This window comes from Ursus arctos, chromosome X, assembly GCF_023065955.2.
Source record: "Ursus arctos isolate Adak ecotype North America chromosome X, UrsArc2.0, whole genome shotgun sequence".
Lineage (NCBI taxonomy): Eukaryota > Metazoa > Chordata > Mammalia > Carnivora > Ursidae > Ursus > Ursus arctos.
This window is the reverse complement of record NC_079873.1, coordinates 58,794,866-58,801,350: the sequence shown is the minus strand read 5'-3', so window position 1 is coordinate 58,801,350 and position 6,485 is coordinate 58,794,866.

Sequence of the window (6,485 nt, the reverse complement as noted above, 5' to 3'; positions counted from 1 at the left end):
CTGTAGTTAGAGATACAGAAGAACACTATATTATTCTTAAAGGGTATATCCAGCAAGTGGATATGACAATTATTAATATCTACTCCTCCAACAGGGGAGCAGCTAGATACAGAAAGCAACTCTTAACCAGAATAAAGAGACATATAGATAATAATACGTTAATAGTAGGGGACCTCAACACTCCACTATCAGCAATAGACAGATCACCTAAGCAGAAAATCAACAAAGAAACAAGAGCTTGGAATGACATACTGGACCAGAGGGACCTCATAGATATATACAGAACACGACACCCGAGAACAACAGAATACTCTTTCTTTTCAAATGCACATGGAACTTTCTCCAGAATAGACCATATACTGGGTCACAAAACAGGTCTCAACCGATACCAAAAGACTGAAATTATTCCCTGCATATTCTCAGACCACAATGCTTTGAAATTGGAACTCAATCACAAGGAAAAATTTGGAAGAAACTCAAACACTTGGAAACTGGAACCATCCTGCTCAAGAATGATTGGGAAAGCCAGGAAATTAAAAATCAATTTAAACAATTTCTGGAGGCCAATGAGAATGAAAACATATTGGTCCAAAACTTATGGGACACTGCAAAGGCGGTCCTAAGGGGAAAATACGAAGCCATCCAAGCCTCACTCAAAAGAATAGAAAAATCTAAAATGCAGTTTTTATATTCTCACCTTAAGATGCTGGAGCTGGAACAGAAGAACCGGCTTAACCCATGCACGAGAAGGCAGTTAATCAAGATTAGAGCAGAGATCAATGAATTAGAAACCAGGAGCACAGTAGAGCAGATCAACAGAACTAGAAGCTGGTTCGTTGAAAGAATAAATAAGATCGATAAGCCACTGGCCAGACTTATTCAAAAGAATAGAGAAAGGACCCAACTTAATAAAATTATGAATGAAAGGGGAGAGATCACAACCAACACCAATGAAATAGGAAGGATCATTAGAAACTTTTATCAACAGCTTTATGCTAATCAATTAAACAACCTGGAAGAAATAAATGCCTTCCTGGAAAGCTATAAGCTACCAAGACTGAAACAGGAAGAAGCTGATTATTTAAACAGACCAGTTAATTATGAAGAGATTGAAGCAGTGATAAAAAACCTCCCCCACAACAAGAGTCCAGGGCCTGAGAGATTCCCCAGGGAATTCTTCCAACCATTCAAAGAAGAAATAATACCTATTCTCCTGAAGCTGTTTCAAAAAATAGAAACAGAAGGAAAACTACCAAACTCATTCTATGAGGCCAGTATTACCTTGATCCCCAAACCAGGCAAAGACCCCATCAAAAAGGATAATTACAGACTGATTTCCCTGATGAATGTGGACACCAAAATTCTCAACAAGATTCTAGCTAATAGGATCCAACAGTACATTAAAAGGATTATCCATCATGACCAAGTGGGATTCAACACTGGGATGCAAGGGTGGTTCAACATTTGCAAATTGATCAGATAGATCATATCAACAAGAAAAGAGTCAAGAACCATGTGATCCTCAAAATCGATGCAGAAATAGCATTTGACAAAATACAGCATCCTTTCCTGATTAAAACCCTTCAGAGTGTATGAATAGAGGGTACATTCCTCAATTTCATAAATACCACCTTTGAAAAGCCTGCAGCGAAGATAATTCTCAATGGGGAAAAGCTGGAAGCCTTTCCCTTAAGATCAGGAACACAACAAGGGTGCCAACTCTCCCCATTATTATTCAACATAGTACTAGAAGTCCTTGAAACAGCAATCAGAGAACAAAAAGGGATAAAAGGTATTCAAATTGGCAAAAAAGAAGTCAAACTGTCTCTCTTTGCAGATGACATGATACTCTACATGGAAAACCCAAGACTGTACCGCCAAACTACTAGAACTTATAGAGCAATTTAGTAATTTGGCAGATACAAAATCAGTGCTCAGAAATCAGTTGCATTTCTATACACGAACAATGAGAGTGAAGAAAGAGAAATTAGGGAATCCAGTCCATTTACAAAGCACCAAAAATCATACATTATCTTGGAATTAACTTAACCAGAGACATAAAGGAACTATATTCTAGAAACTACAAATCACTCTTGAAAGACATTGAAGAAGACACAAAAAGATGGAAAAACATTCCATGCTCATGGATTGGAAGTATAAACATAGCTAAAATGTTTATGCTCTCCAGAGCAATCTATACTTTCAATGCCATCCCAATCAAAATACCAATGACATTTTTCAAAGAACTGGAACAAACAGCCCTTAAATTTATGTGGAACCAGAAAAGGCCCCAAATTGCCAAGGAATTGTTGAAAAGGAAAATCAAAGCTGGGGGCATCACATTGCTGGATTTTAAGCTATACTACAAAGCTCTGATAAAAAATACGGCATGGTACTGGCACAAAAACAGACACATAGACCAATGGAAGAGAATACAGAACCCAGAAATGGACCCTTGGCTCTTTGGGCACCTAATCTTTGACAAAGCAGGATAAAACATCCAGTGGAAAAAAGACAGTCTCTTTAATAAATGGTGCTGGGAAAATTGGATAGCTACATGCAAAAGAATGAAATTTGACCACTCTCTCACACTATACACAAAGATAAATTCCAAATGGTTGAAAGACATTGATGTGAGACAATCCATCAAATCCTAGAGGAGAACATAGGCAGCAGCCTCTTTGACATCGTCCACAGCAAATTTTTTCATGACACATCTCCAAAGGCAAGAGATACAAAAGAAAAAATGAACTTCTGGGACTTCATCAAGATAAAAAGCTTCTGCACAGCCAAGGAAACGGTCAAAAAAACTAAGAGGCAGCCCGCGGAATGGGAGAAGATATTTGCAAATGACACTACAGATAAAAGACTGGTATCCAAGATCTACAAAGAACTTCTCAAACTCAATACACAGGAAACAAATAATCAAATCAAAAAATAGGCAGAAGATATGAACAGACACATTTTTGCAATGAAGACATACAAATGGCTAATAGACACATGAAAAAATGTTCAAAATCATTAGCCATCAGGGAAATTCAAATCAAAACCACCTTGAGAAACCACCTTACACCAGTTAGAATGGCAAAAATTGACAAGGCAGGAAACAACAAATGTTGGAGAGGATGTGGAGCAAGGGGATCCCTCCTACATTGTTGGTGGGAAGTCAAGTTGGTACAGCCACTCTGGAAAACAGTGTGGAGGTCCCTTAAAAAGTTAAAAATTGAGCTACCCTATGACCCAGGAATTGAACTACTGGGTATTTACCCCAAAGATACACACGTAGTGAAGAGAAGGGCCATATGCACCCCAGTGTTCTTAGCAGCATTGTCCACAATAGCTGAATTGTGGAAGGAGCCGAGCTGCCCTTCAACAGATGGCTGGATTAAGAAGATGTTATACATATGTACAGTGGAATATTACTCAGCCATCAGAAAGAACAATTGCATAACCTTTGCAGCAACATGGACAGGACAGGAGATTATGCTAAGTGAAATAAGTCAAGCAGAGAAAGACAATTATCATATGGCTTCACTCATTTATGGAACATAAGAACTAGGAAGATCGGTAGGAGAAGAAAGGGATAAAGAAAGGGGGGTAATCAGAAGGGGGAATGAAGCCTGAGAGACTATGGTCTCTGAGAAACAAACTGAGGTCCTCAGAGGGGAGGGGGGTAGGGGAATGGGATAGGCTGGTGATGGGTAGTAAAGAGGGCATGTATTGCATGATGCACTGGGTGTTATACACAACTAATGAATCATCGAACTTTACATCAAAAACCAGGGATGTACACTATGGTGACTAACATAATATAATAAAAAATATTTTATTAAAAAAATTAAAAAAATAAAGCCAGGAGGAATAAAATAAAAAAGGGAATGTATGTACAGCTAAATAAGTATTTGAGGAAATACTGGTTAATTTTTTTTAATTTAGCAAAAGACATGAAAGTAGAGATTCAAAAAGCCAGGTAAAGCCCAAACAGGATAAACTGAAAAAAAAAATCCAGCTGAAATACATCATAGTCAAACTTCTGAAAACTAACTACAAAAAGATAAGAAAAGGAAAGAAAAGAAAAAAATGCAACATGCAAGACAGTTACAGGAGAAAAACAATTTGAATGACAGTGGATGTCTCTTCAAAATTCTTTAGGGCCAGAAAAAAGCATTGCAGCAATGGAAAAGGGATTCTTGAAATAAAGAGAATGAATCTTGGAACATAAAGGAAGATAAAAAGGGAAAATGCAATTGACTTTCTATGTCCGCTTGAGTTTCCTAGGTCATGTTTGACAGCTGATGCAAAAATTGTACCACTGTCAATGCGGTCCTAAATTCATGTAGAAGAAATATTTAATGTAATTGAAAACAAAGAATTTAGAAGGATTCATAGGAGTGTAAGGTTTCTACACTTCAATCACATTAAATTGAAAAAATGTGCACATGTCTAGACTTTAATAAGTTAATCTTGTACACTGTAAAACCTGAAGCATCCAGGAAAAAAATATATAGAAGAACTCAAACAACTACACTTAAATCAAAATGAGATTCCTAAGAATATTCAAACAATCTACAGAAAGGTAGGAAAAAAAGAAATCAGAAATGAATAACAGAACAGGAATAAAAAATTAATGAAATGGTAGACTTAAATCCAAGCACATCAATAATTAATTTAAACATAACTGATTTTAATATATCATTTATAAATATAGAGATGGGCAGAATGGGTAAAAGTGTGACCTAATTATATGCTCTCTACAAGAAACTCACTTCAAATATAACATTATACGTGGGTTGAAAGTTAAAGAATTGAAAAGTCATACCATGGAAATAGTAATCAAAAGAAAGGAGTGGCTATGTTAAAATCATATAAGGTAGACTTCAGAGCAAAGAAAATTGCCAGAGACAGGGCCAATACATAAGGATAAGCAAGCCAATCCACCAAGAATCCATCACAATGTTAAATATGTATGTACCAAACAACAGAGCTGTATGGTGCAAAAAAAAAAAAAAGGCAGAAATAGGAGGAGATATACACAAATCCACACTTAATAACTGTGCAGTTCAACACCTCTCTGATGTATTGTAACATAAAGTTAACTAATCATAATTTAAATAAAAACTTGAAAAAACAAACTTATCCAGTCTTACTTTTCCCCCCATAAAAACTGAGTCCACTTCCTGTAATTGGGGTACTGTTTGGATTTTTTAAAAAATTTTTTATTATGTTATGTTAGTCACCATACAGTACATCATTAGTTTTTGATGTAGTGTTCCATGATTCATTGTTTGCATATAACACCCAGTGCTCCATGCAATACGTGCCCTCCTTAATACCCATCACTGGCCTATCCCAATCCCCCACCCTCCTCCCTTCTGAAACCCTCAGTTTGTTTCCCAGAGTCCAGTCTCTCGTGATTCATTCCCCCTTCTATTTACCCCCCCTTCATTCTTCCCTTCCTTCTCCTACCGATCTTCCTGCTATTCCATTTGCTCCATAAATGAGTGAAACCATATGATAATTGTCTTTCTCTGCTTGACTTATTTCACTTAGCATAATCTCCTCCAGTCCTATCCATATTGCTGCAAATGTTGGGTAGTCGTTCTTTCTGATGACTGAGTAATATTCCATCGTATACATGGACCACATCTTCTTTATCCATTCGTCTGTTGAAGGGCATCTCGGCTCCTTACGTACATCTGTTTAACTCAAATTGTAATTCTTTGATCCCAAACAAATGCTTTGTTTCTTGAACTGGTTTCTTGTTTTCAGTTTGACAGGAGCATCACTGCAATCAATTTTAGAAGAGTTTCATAACTCTAAAAAGAAACCACATACCCATTAGTGGTGACTCCCCATTTTGTCCCAATTTCCCAATCCCTAACCAACCATGAATCTACTTTCTGTCTTTATGGATTTGCCTATTCCATATAAATGGAATAATATAATACGTGGTCTTTTGTGACTGTCTTCTTTCATTTAGCATAACGTTTATGAGGTTCATTTCTGTTGCAGTACTTCATTTCCTATATTGCCAAATAACATTCCATTTCTCTGCATTGATATACCACCTTTTGTGTTTAATGGATAGACATTGGGCTTTTCTACTTTGTAGCTATTATTAATGCTGTTATGAGCATTAGTGTGCTGCTTTTTGTATGAACATTTGTTTTCAGTTCTCTAGGGTATATACCCAGAAGTAGTATTACTGAGTCTATTATGGTAACTTTATGTTTATCTTTTTTTAATTTAAATTCAATTAGCCAACATATCATTATGTTTCAGATGTAGTCTTCAATGATTCATCAATTGTGTATAACACCCAGTGCTCATCACATCACATGCCCTACTTAATGCCCATCTTTTTGAAAAATTGCTGAACTACTTTCCTCAGTGGCTGTACCACATTTTGTATTCCAACCAGTGGGATAAAATAGTTTCAATTTCTTTACAAGTCACCAACTCTTGTTATTATATGTCTTTTTATT